We start from the raw sequence: 12962 nt of genomic DNA on the forward strand, positions 1-12962 counted from the left end.
CCAACGTCGACCCTCGACGACGGCTGGAGAAGACATCGACCGTCGGCTGCTGCACGACGGATCTGGGCCTAGTAGGCCGCTGGCCTCGGCCCTGCAAGTAGGGAGAGTGGGGGATGGTACATACTCTTCACTCTTGGTATATAGATACACTTATATATTTCCTACACTTACCAGCCCGCTGCCTCAAGGTGCGTATGGAGGGTACCCCTTTCCAATTCTGCCCCAAGTGCAACCGCAAATACCCTTGGGTCGACAGGCACGCCACGTGCAATCTCTGCTTGCCGAGGGACCACCCCGAAGCGAACTGCAGAGCGTGTAGTAGGTTTAAACCTAAGACACTTAAGGACCGTTCGACAAAGCGTTGGGCCCACCACGCCAGGCAAGCGGCCATGGCAGCGGAGGGCGCCTTCAGCGATGGCAGCGACGCCGTACTTTCGGACGGCGAGGGCATTACGGCGTCGAAAGACAGCCGAGCGCAGGTCCCCGACCTCGGAAGGTCGTCCGGCAGGGCGGCTATGGGGAAGACCCCCGGCGACGCAAGCGCTACACACCCTACACACACTAAGCACACTAAGTCCAACCGAACCTCGACGACGTTGACTTCTCGGAAAGAGGCACAGATAGAACGGTCCCACTCGGTGTCCTCTGGGCGCTCTCGATCGAGATCGCCTCATGACGCAAGGCAATCATCCACTCTTGCCAAGAGTGCCTCGCTCCCTAGACTAACGGAAGTTCGATCGTCGGAGGACGAAGACGACTTCCACCCCCAGGCCGCGCTCCAAGAGACGAAGCCCGCAGTTAACACCAGCAAGGCCCCACGCTCGAAAAACACAGATACCTCTCCTGATCCTCGACGCCAGGCGTCGAAAGTCTCCGGGGCCTCCAAGGGACAGGGGAAACATGTTTCCACGCACGGGGAGGGGGGGAAACAGCGGAAAGCACATTCTTCCACTCCTGTAAGACCATCCTTCCCCCCTAAGCAGACAGACAAATACAAGTCTACTGAGAGATCAACATCCAGCAAGGGTACCCTTGATAAGTCCCCTAAATTGCCTACTAAAGTCATCCCCTGTTCCAAAGAATGGTCCAGCGAAGACATAGACAGGGTCATGTCAAGGATGTCTTCCTTGGCTGATTTTTACGACAAGAATCCAGAGCATTTCCTCTCGTATGACCCTCAGGGGGCCACACCCTCAGGTTCCACTGATCCTATCCCCCTAAGTAAAGAGGCCCGGTTCGAAAGACCTGAACCCTTCGAGGTACAGCCTTACTCTACTCCATACTCTACTCCACACCCCAGGTACCAAGGAGAGCCTTTCCCTGAGGGGGACCAGGAGTTTGAAATTATGGAGGAACAAACCGGGACGGAATACTATGCGGATGATGAGGACCAGGAGGAGGGAGAAGATGAGCAGGAAATTTACAGAGTAGATTCCCCGGTAGAAAACGAAGCCCCAGTTACCGACTCGCCAGTCGATAACCAGCCCCTCCTTAATGAGGTTCTCGCTCGCGCGGCAGAACATTTTCACATCGACACCCACGGTGTACAGGAGGAAAGGGACTTCGCAGAAGAGTTGGTGGGAGAGAGGAGGCCGGTTGCTCAGACCATCCCTATCCTTAAATCCATCCAACGAAGAATAGATCCGTCCCTGGTGAACCCAAACCTCACCAGAGCAGTCAACCCCAGGGTCGAAAAACTTTTCCGGGCAGCCCAGTCTGACCCTCTCTATATAAGAGGACATCTTAAACCAGACTCCCTAGTTGTTACCAACACTCGGAAGAGGGCTGGAACACCCTTATCTTCTTCAGAAGCTCCTCCCGACAAGGAGAGCAAGAAACTTTACGGGTTTGGCAGGAAGGTAGCCTCAACGTCCGCCTACCAAGCAAGGATTGCTAACTCCACCACCCTGTTGGCCAGCTACAACTGCCATCAATGGGAAGAGGTCGCGGCACTCATAGCCTCTGCTCCTGAACCGTTAAAGGGCCAATTGGCTCGGATCTCGGCAGAGGGGAGAGCCGTGTCTGGTTGCATATTGAAAGCAACTTTCGACGCCGCGGACAACGCAGGGAGATTGATAGCAGAAGGTACTGTTATCAAAAGACATGCGTGGTTACGGCAGTCGGGGTCCAAAACAGAAACTCAGGCTTCATTAATAGACAAGCCGGTGGAACCCGATCTATTGTTTGGGAAAGCGGTCGAAGACGCACTGAAAAACGCCAAGGACGAATACGAAACACTGAAATCCCTTGGCCAACTAAACAACAAACCCCCTAACCAGAGGGGGAACAGTAATTTTCGTCGCCCACGCGGCCAAAATTCACAAAGAGGCAACTATGCCCAGGGACAGGGTACACAGTGGAACAACAGCCAGCAGTCTACCCAAAGTTACGGCAGGGGTAACAAAAGAGGTCGTGGGAGAGGCAGAGGCAGCCCCAACAAGGGAGGTGGCACGCCTCCACCAAAGCAGTGACGCTCAGTTCAGGGTCCCTTCTCACGCAACCCCAGTAGGGGGACGCATTTCCAACTTCACCCAGGCTTGGGAAGGGACCACCTCAGACAGATGGGTGCTGTCAACAGTGTCCACAGGATATTGTATAGAATTACTGCAGCGTCCCCGGAACCATCCTCCACGACAAAAAGTACACTCCTTAGAACATCAGAAGATCCTTCTCGAGGAGATCGCCATTCTGCTAGAAAAGGACGCGATAGAACTCGTCCCAGGACACCAGGTAAACAAGGGTATCTATTCAACTTACTTCCTTGTGCCAAAGAAAGATTTGACAATGCGCCCAGTATTGGACCTACGGCCTGCCAACAGGTATGTCAAGCCCCAAAAATTCCGTATGACCACGCTACAAGAGGTAATCCCCCTCCTAAAAAAGGGGGATTACATGGCAACCTTGGATATGAAAGATGCTTATTTTCATATTTCCATGCTCCCGGCGCACAGAAAGTACTTGCGCTTCAAGGTGGACAGTCGCCACTACCAATTCAAGGTACTGCCCTTCGGGATAGCTTCAGCACCAAGGGTATTCACCAAGGTACTGGCGGTGGCAGCTGCACACCTACGCAGGGAGGCAATCCCAGTGTACCCTTATCTGGACGACTGGCTCATAACGGGGGAAACCCCAGGAATTTGCAGGACAAACATTCAAAGGACTATCGACCTCCTCCACGAATTAGGCTTCTCAATCAACGAGAAGAAGTCAAGCCTGGTGCCAAGCACCTCAAAACAGTTCCTAGGAGCAATTCTAGATACTCAGAAAGGGTTGACCTTCCCTTCGGAAGAGAGAATTCGGAATATACTACTGCAAATTCCACAATATCAGTCCGGTTAACAAATAACGGTACGCAAAGCAATGCGGTTACTGGGCATGATGGCGTCATGCATTTACCTGGTCCCCCACGCGCGACTGCTCATGCGTCCCATGCAGGAATGGTTGGCGAAACAGTGGTCTCAGGCAAGTGGTCAGTGGGACGATCTAGTGGTCGTTTCGCCAACACTTGTACAGAGCCTACACTGGTGGACAAGAGAGAATCTCGCAAGGGGAAAACCCTTTTACGATCCCGAAGTACAGGCAGTGGTGACTACAGATGCATGCCTGACTGGGTGGGGAGCTCACCATCTCCACCACATAGCTCAGGGTCTCTGGTCTCACTCAGTAGCCAAGAACCACATCAACCTCCTAGAGCTTCTGGCAGTATTCCGAGCGCTTCGGGCGTTCGAGCCCCATCTACTAAACTTGTCGGTGCAGATCCGGATGGACAGCACGACAGCCATGTTCTATCTGAACAAGCAAGGAGGGACTCGTTCGCCAAATCTGTCCAAGCTTGCCCAGAAAATCTGGATATGGGCACTCAGACGGAACATCTTCCTGTCATCGCAACATGTTCCAGGGGAGCTCAATTCCCTAGCGGATGCTCTAAGCAGAGACTCCCTCCCAGAAGAACACGAATGGGTCCTTCACAGAGAGATCGTAGAAGATCTCTTCTCTCAGTGGGGTTTCCCCACTATAGACCTATTCGCCACAAGCGAAAACAAACAATGCCCAGGATTTGCATCCAGGTTCCCCCAGCCAGACTCCCAAGGGAACGCCCTGTGGATGAACTGGTCAGGGATGTTTGCGTACGCTTTTCCACCAACTCCTCTCATCAGGAAGGTGGTGTACAAGATGAACAAGGAATCGATGACGCTCATCCTAGTTGCTCCCATGTGGGCGAGACAACCATGGTTTCCACACCTACGCAGGATGGCGGTGTGCGAGCCCATCAAACTTCCAGCCTGGTAAAACCTACTGTCCCAGCAACAAGGTCAAACAGTGCACCAGCAACCCAACTCAATGAACCTGGCAGCATGGCTCCTGAGGTCATAGAGTTTGGACATCTCAATTTACCACAGAGGTGTATGAACATCCTAAAAGAATCCAGGAAACCAAACACAAGGCACTGTTACTTTGACAAGTGGAAGAGATTCGTTATTTGGTGCCAGAATAAACAAATCAACCCTGTTGATTGCACTCCTTCCAACGTTGTGACATACATGCTCCACCTGCTGGATGCAGGACTGGTTTTTAACTCTCTGAAAGTGCACCTGGCAGCCCTCTCGGCTTACACCACATCCCATAACAAGGTGTTGTGGTGGAAAGTACCAGTAGTTAAAGCCTTCATGGAAGGAGTAAAGAGACTTCACCCTCCTATTTCGAACCCACCGCCAGGATGGGACCTTAATGTGGTGCTAGCTAAGCTCATGGGCCCCCCTTTCGAACCCATGCATAAAAGTAGTCTCAAACACCTGACTTATAAAACGGCCTTCTTAGTAGCCATTACCTCTATAAGAAGGGTCAGTGAAATTCAGGCTCTGTCAGTGCAGGATCCTTTCTTTACTATCCACAAAGACAAACTGGTTTTACGCACACACCCTAGGTTCTCACCTAAATTTATATCAAAGTTCCATGTAAACCAGTCCATCGAGCTTCCGGCTTTCTTCCAGAACCCGCAAAGCTCGGCTGAGGTGAAACTACACACCCTAGATGTGCGTAGGGCGGTCCTCTACTATGTAAATAAAACCAGACCGCTAAGGAAAACAGATCAACTGTTTGTCTCCGTAGCTACAGGCAGAGAGGGAGATCGCGTCTCTAAAGGCGCTATCTCGAAGTGGATTATCAACTGTATACAGCTGTGTTACTCTCTTTCTGAAAAAACTCTGCCTTTTACGCCAAGGGCCCACTCTACTAGAGGCATTGGGGCCACTCTGGCTTTCATTGCAAATGTTCCCCTCGACACCATTTGCAAAGCAGCTACTTGGAGCTCTATTCACACTTTTACTCAGCATTACTGCATTGACACTCATTCCAAGACAGATACACAAGTGGGACAAGCGGTTCTAAGACACCTGTTTGCTCATGACCCTTCTCACATCCCACCTCCTTCTTCTGGTACTGCTCGCTAATCTATGCACAGCATGTGATCTAAGCAGATTCCACAAGCCTCAGAAGGGATACATTACTCACCGTAATCGTATTTCTGATGCTTGTATCTGCTTAGATTCACATGCGACCCACCCTTCCTCCCCTCCGAGAGAAGGCGCATGATTGCTTGTAGTCTTACCTTTCTGTCTATTTGCTTGGATTATCTCTACTCACGTTACTACTCATGCTTCCTCATGTCAGTAAAAATACAATCTGAGGATCCTAGACGCGTGAGGGATCTTGGGTGCAGTGGACGTCACACTAGGGATAGTATTACTGGCACGCCTGTGTCGACGCCCATTTTCGAGTTTCGAAAAACAAACTGTAATACTCCGCAGCTTCCACTAGATGTCGGCCTATGCACAGCACAGCATGTGAATCTAAGCAGATACAAGCATCAGAAATACGATTACAGTGAGTAATGTATCCTATATATATATATATATATTCAAAACAAAAGGAAAAGAAAATTCCACTTTTCCAACAAGGACGGCACTCAAAGCGGTCAGGATGTCAAAATAATCTTCAAAATAAATCCACCATTCGCCAACAAGGTTACTTATCCCATATCCAGTTTTATTAAGGGCATAACAGAGCTGACGCGTTTCGCAACAATCCCGTTGCTTGATCACATAAAGATATATATATATATATATACACGTGTATATATAGTCAGTGCTTTAAGTGGGATTGGAAATCGAGGGGGGGCTCTAGTTTGTGTGCCCCTTCCTTTGTGTTTTATCACAGATTATATGTATAAAGATGTTATATGCTTGTGAAACTGGTTAATCATAAATAGATGCTTCTGTTGTGCTGACAGCAGTTATTAGGAAATTAAACTGTGGGTTTGTGGGTGCTAATTTTTGATTTTTACCACAGGGGCAGAAATACCCCCACCTACACCCTGAATATAAGCACAAGACCAGCTCAACCCATCCCATGTCCAAACACATTTGATAGCACTTTTTTTTTTAATAAGGAATTGCAAAAAGCCATACGATTAACAGCCAGTTTGGAATATATAGCATCTCAGCAACAGTCTCTCAACCTGCTGAGCTACCCTGGTAGCCTTCTACTGTACATCGTGTATATGGATCCCTCAATGTACTAACAAAAAACACTGCATTACCAACAGTATTTTGGGTGCACCGCTCCCATAGAAGTGATTGAAAGTGCAATTGATGCACAGTGTGGAGTTAGGAAAGAAGCAGCATGAAAGAAATTGCCCATTTAAAAAATATTATTTTGAACATTCCCTTTGAGCGGTGTACAACTACCAGTGCTGCCGCCTCCTGGCCCTTGAGGGATCCCCATTTATATTGTTCCACCACTGCACGTGTTTATAATTTTTAATTTCAACATGTGATAAGTACAATACAACGAATTACAGCTTCAGTCTCTTAAACGTGCATTTCCAGGGGTCGCAAAAGGGCTTCTCTTACCAATACAACAATAAAAGGGGTGAGAACGATATAAGTTAATAGATGCTAAAAGAAATGTATATAAAATTCACTACAAGAGCTGGATCACATACACTCAACTGATGCTGCCTGGAAACTGAAAAGGAGTGTTTCGTAAGGGAGGCCTCGTGTTGGTTTCATTATCAATTGAAACACACATTTAAAGTCCCTATAAATGGGACCCGATAGCAGTGTGTATTGGTTTAAAAGTTTGCCACATTTTCTGAAATGCCTTTAAGGCGTCATGATGTAATTTCACGTATTTCTGAAATGCCGTTAAGTCGTCGTGACGTTTCCGCGTAGGACGTCTGCGTGCTTAGAACGAGAATCATGGAGGAAGAGGACTCCGTGCCGTGGACGGGCAGGTATTTATTTGTTATTGTTTTTTTTATAAGGCGCCTTAACATCCCGATAGTGTTTCGAAGCGCCAGGTATCTTTAGGTGCCGGTGGGTTTGTTTTTCCTATTTTGATTTTGGTTGTAGCCACAACGGATCTTTGTGTGTTTTCTCGGCTGGTAAAACTAGTATTCTCATCCCGGGTCCCCGACGCCCCGCCCCCAACCCATAACTATGTATGGCCTTGCAGCGAGCCCCGAGAGAATTTCAGGGCAGATGTTCTTTTGCAAATTCGTCTGCCAGCAAGTCGGATTATTGTTTGCGTAAACGTACTTGCATGTTATCTGCCTCTAAATGTCACAGGCGTTTTGCTGCGTTCAAAGGCTTTCTACAAAGCTGTAGTGTTTACGCCATATTTCTTCACCCTTTATCCGCCCAGTATGGCGTTCACTGTTTGAACAGCAATGTACTTGAAGTTGAAAATTAAGCCCCATGTCGATCCCGTTTTGACCACAGCCGCATTCCTGCTTCTTTTTCGCCACTGCTGTACAGGCTCGTCACGCGGGCTTGGATGCCCGGGGGGCTGCCAGCACTCCTACGCCAGGGGTGATGGATATACCGTCACCGGAGCCGAGAACGAGTGTGGCTGCAGCCCGGGGCTCTGGATAAAGAGCAGCGGCCTCGGCGGCAGGTGGCGAGAGCGCTTCGGGATGAAGTTCCTTTGCCATTATTTCTGTAACTTGACTTCCTTTACGAGGTGAGGGGTTCTGATTTGAACATTGAGATGTCGCTAACTCGACCGCTCTGTGCTGCCATACATTGCATTGAGCTGTACCACAAGAAGTCTTTCTCTACCCCGCCCCTGCATGTCCCTGTGTTGTCTCACGGACTAGATGCCTGCATATTCACGTATACTATGCTAGTATACAATAAAAATGCATTGTCGTGCCAGCGAGATAACAATTGAGTATTTTGCCTTAAAACTAGCCATAGGATGGTAGGTACACGTCTTCAATCTGTGTGTGGGGTGGGGGGGGCACAGCCACATGCCTGGGTGGTTTCGGGGTGTGTGATCCAGGACGGCGATTAAGGAGAAGCAACAAATTTAAAAAAAAAAAAATGTATTTTGCCTCACTTAACTGTGTCTGCCGAGCCACTGGTCCCCATGCATATGCTCGGTCAGTGCGATGTGATGGGGCTGCTACCAAACAGGGAATAAACCCAGCCTGGACGTGGGTTTTCCTGCATTTGGATCGTGCGTCCGGGTTGCTTTTTGCTGGTGGCGCCAGCGTCTTCTTGCCCGGTAAGGGTTGCCGCTTCTTGGCACACCACGGTTGGAGGGGGTGCAGAAAAGCGTGCGTTAAGGGTATTTCCTGGTCTCTCTGCTTCTCTGTTCCCCTCACCCTGTGGACTCACGAAGGTGGACATGTGGGGAGAGGATGCAAGTAGGGGGGGTGGATCACTGCAACGCTAGTCCCCGTGCGCCCCTCTCCCTCTGTAACCCTAACTTGGGGACCCTGGAGAGAGTAGGCGAGCAAGGACGGAAGCATGCTTTGCCAGTTGTATATCTGGCTCGTGGGGGAGCTGGATATTGTACAACACCGGTCTTTGGCTGCCCCTCTGGCCAGGTCCAATGTCTTCAGAGGGAAGCTGGGGGCTTGGTGACCTAATCTTCACTGTGCTCCTTTTCCTAGCCATCACTCGTGCATTTCCTGCTCTATTTGCTCATCCCGTTTGTTTTCTTCTGTCTTGATAGGGACATAGTGAGAATCAATGGGCCGTGAACATCACTGGGTGGGGGGGGGGGTGCACGGCATCCTGTTGAAAGATGACAGTGGATGAACACCCCACACTCGGTAAATGAGTTGTAAGAGATCAAGGTGTTAGATAATATCCAGGTGCAGGGGAGAAAAAGCGATCCTGGCACATGAATCGCACAACATACAGAGAAACAAAGTTCCAACAGTAGGGGAACTCCCACTGCACACTATCAGTGGCTAAGATAGCCAAACAATTATATGAATGGTAATCAATTAAAAGGACTTGTGGCAAATGCACAATTCAAAATCTTTTCATACTGTAGTTCAGTACATTGCATATCATTATATAACATTAGTTTTCACTGCTCCAGCTTAGTAATCTTGCCAAGTCCATTAATTTTTTCTTATTGCAATGCCCAACTCGTTTCAAGCTATCAAGCTCTTCATCAGGGGATCTACATTACTTTACTTTAAAATAAACTTCGTAAATCTAGAATGTAACACATAATGGAACTCTAGTATCAGGAATGTTTCGTAGACCGAGACGGTCCAGTATAGTCATCTGGTAAATTGCCTTTGTCGTAATGTACTACATTTAAACCTAGTAATAAGGACAGAACCACTGTAGCTGACTTTATGGTGTACATACTACATAATTAAGCCTCACATTAAAGGCAAGTACGTGTTATTTACATCTAATTTAACACTTAACTCGGCGGTGGCCACATCCACGTATTGGTCATTTTATCATCATTGAAGGCAATGTAAATTTTGCATGTATAACAATTAGAAAATACATCAATCTTTTATAATGCTCAAACATGTCCTCGAATCCACATGTGTCAAATTTACAAAAGGTCGTAGCCTCAAAGGGATACAGTATTAGCAATGGTTCATAAAGCAACATTTTATAGCACTTGCAAAAAGTCCTTAGATTAACATTTCAGCAACGTTCTGTTAACCTGCTGAGCTACCCACTAGCCATCCTACTATAGAGCCAGTCTATGCATCCCTTGATGTACTAAAATCACTGCATTACCAACAGTACTTTAGGTGTACCACTGCCATACAAGTGATTGTGATATTGATATTCGTCTATATCTTCCTGCTGTGGGTGACCAGGCTTTGCATGCATGGGGCACCATGTGTTGCAGAGAAGCCAGGGGCACTCCTGTCTGGCACAGCAGCTGCAGCAAAGTCTGTTGCTACTTCAGCTCAGTCACCGAACTGCAGTAAAAGCTAAATGGCTATTACTTGAGATTTTTTTTTTTTCCCGAAAGTTAGCTCGTTGGGTTAAGCACTATTGTGTTGGATTCTATGTAAGGTATGTAGTTGTCATGGGGTCATCCTGGAGAAATGCAAGATCACTAGAAGTAATCGGAACTCGTCCTGGAGTAGTTTTTGTGATAACTTAGTCATCTCATTTAAATATTTCGGCCTATACACATACCTCCAGGATGGTTTTGGAGGATCTGCCTGAACTAGCCATGGATGACTCTACGATAGTCACTTAATGACTCCAGAATGATTCCAGGAAGATCTTTTTGACTTGGGCTGTTCTTGCCACACCTCTAGGTTTAGTTTGCAGTCTTACTTTTGGTATCGGTCCCCTTCATCGACTTAAGTTACTTTACTGGGAAAGTGGTAAGAAAATACACAACGCATAAAAAATCCTCACCTATACCTCAACCGCGAGGAGCAGAATCGAGCGCATGGTGATCCTCTGCATTCAAGGACTAATTGTCCTGCATTTAGTTGGGAAATCAAAACGACAAAACCCCAAAATGCAAGCAGGCCTCAGTGAATTGTACATAGACATGGGGTAGCCCTTGCGTTGCCGCATTGCAAACAATGCACCCTCTGCCCGCCCTTAACTGTAAAAGAGTTGTAAATAGATGCCACTTAAGAAAAAGTTAAAAATGGCATCGGTTAATTAAGATTTTTTTTTTTTTTTTAAACAAACCTAACCTCCATCACCCAAGACCACATCCGCCACAAGACCATGCAGAGTGCAGCAGTGTGTGGTAAAGCGGGGACCACTCTGTTAGTGTGTCACACCCCAAGAGGACGGGTGATGGAGGACACAGGGGAAGGGCCCGATCGGCTATTATGCAATGCGCCCATACATCCGCAATCCCTTATGAGGACAACAAAACCCTTTCATAAATCAATGCTGCACCACAGCATCTGTTGGCGAGATTAAGAGCGAGGGGAGGGGGTTCGAGTCCGACTTCACCACCTGAATCTTGCTGAAAAATAAAATCCCAGCTTCCCCACATGTGCTCCTGGACAAAAAAGAAAACGCATATGCCAACATTGGCAGACTTCGAGGTTAAACTGTTTTACATTTATAAAAAAAAAGTAAATTGGTCTTTAAATGCCGTATACAATTCTATGGAAGGATCTAATCTGCTCTGATCCATGGAGTTTGGGTCAAGGCAGGTCAAACGAGGATAATAAAAGTGGTAAAGAAAAACGAGACGTGCATGAACGAAAGAATGAAAAAGGGATTGGGCCGGGGAGATGGTCGTATTTGTACATCGAGAAAATAAGCGAGTATGTTTTTGGCTCATGGCAAATAAAGCTGGAACCCCCAGTTTAAGGAGCATGGCTGCCAGACACACGGCAGAGTGGGTGAAAAGTTGTTGGGCCGCCCTCCCATTGTCTCATTCCATAGCCATTCAAAGTACTCCCCTGCCACAGCGGTGGCCTCCTGGAGTCCCAGGCACCCATTAGGCTACAGGCCCTACTACCATTGCTGCATCCAGCTTCAACTGGAACTGCCGCTCTCAGCACAACATGCCACTCAGCCCGGCCGCCTAGAGAAGAACCCAGAGTGGTACTGTTGGTCCCTGGCCTTGTTTGTCGCACAGCCTTGCAAGGGCCACGATAGGGAAGAAAGGGTGACGAGGTGGCTCTGAGCCCGAACACTAGAAAGTATAAAAGAGCCTTCCTAGGTAAGTTTTAAATGGAGGGGTCAACCCATGTTGGCACAACGAGAGGTTCCAGATTCCATCTTTGTTTACTCGGATTGCAATTACTCATTACAATTTAACAAGAACCATCCATATTCGAACGTGAATCGCTAAAAAAAATGAATGGATTTTAAACGCATTCTACAGCAAGCATGCAATGGCTGATCCAATGGTTGTGGATGATGGGCCGGCCCCAGGTCTGCCAGCGTCCTGTGCGAGATTTGTGCGCTCTGCCCACCACAAATGCAGAACGGGGGCCTCAATTCTGTTCTTCGGCTGATACAAGAACAAGTATCGGCCGAACAATAGAACTGAGCCCCCTGATGTTCTTGTAAAGTGTGTTTAAGAGTGCCTTGCAGCTCAGTGTCATGTACATAGCGTTGATTAAAGATTCTTTAATAGGTGCTGTTTTAATGACATTGAGCTGGCGGCAAGGCGCCGCAGGTGTGCCCTTGTGCGGCTGCACCGTCTGAGCACAACTTGAGCCTGCGCTGGGGCCTGGTTGTTTACCAGACCCTGCAGCAATGAATACGCAGACCACCCGTTCAGTGAGTAACTGGGACGCAATAACCCGTGCATCTGTCCATTTTGGACCCCTTACATAGCAATAGCTCATTCCTCCTTTTCCCCCCCAGAAAAGCGTGACATGAGCCTTGCTTAGTTTTTTGGCATAAAAGGCCGCAGATTTATTTTCCACAAAATCATAAAACATACTGCACACATTAGTGGAAATACTTTGGAAGATGCGGCGACCGCTCCATGTCCAAAACCTGCTTCCCCCTTGCTTTCCAAAAGTCCATCATAGGCCCAACTCTCCCAACCCTTTGCGCCTGAGCCTCGCCTGCCCCTGCAGGTATCCGTGGGCGGGGAGAGTGCCGTTTCCTTGGGGGAAGCTGAGCCCTTGTTGTTCCCCCCCAGACGCCCCTGCCGTTTTAGGCTCCCAAGGGGCGCTGGTCTGGAAA

At 48.2% G+C, this 12962-nt stretch overlaps 1 protein-coding gene across 6 annotated transcripts in view; it reads left to right on the forward strand.

Annotated features, from left to right (window-relative positions):
* Positions 1–7217: 7217 nt before the first annotated feature.
* The window catches only part of SLC25A39 (solute carrier family 25 member 39), a 109771-nt gene continuing 104026 nt past the window's right edge, over positions 7218–12962 (forward strand). For 4 of the 6 annotated variants that reach the window (XM_069634288.1, XM_069634291.1, XM_069634290.1 and 1 more), the window contains exon 1: positions 7218–7294. The gene's annotated coding sequence lies outside the window, so the exon portion shown is untranslated. Of the gene's footprint in view, positions 7295–7817; positions 8023–12962 lie in introns of all 6 variants that reach the window. The other 2 variants (XM_069634289.1, XM_069634293.1) reach the window with 1 other exon arrangement.

Source organism: Ambystoma mexicanum, chromosome 13 (assembly GCF_040938575.1).
Source record: "Ambystoma mexicanum isolate Mex_15411 chromosome 13, UKY_AmexF1_1, whole genome shotgun sequence".
NCBI lineage: Eukaryota > Metazoa > Chordata > Amphibia > Caudata > Ambystomatidae > Ambystoma > Ambystoma mexicanum.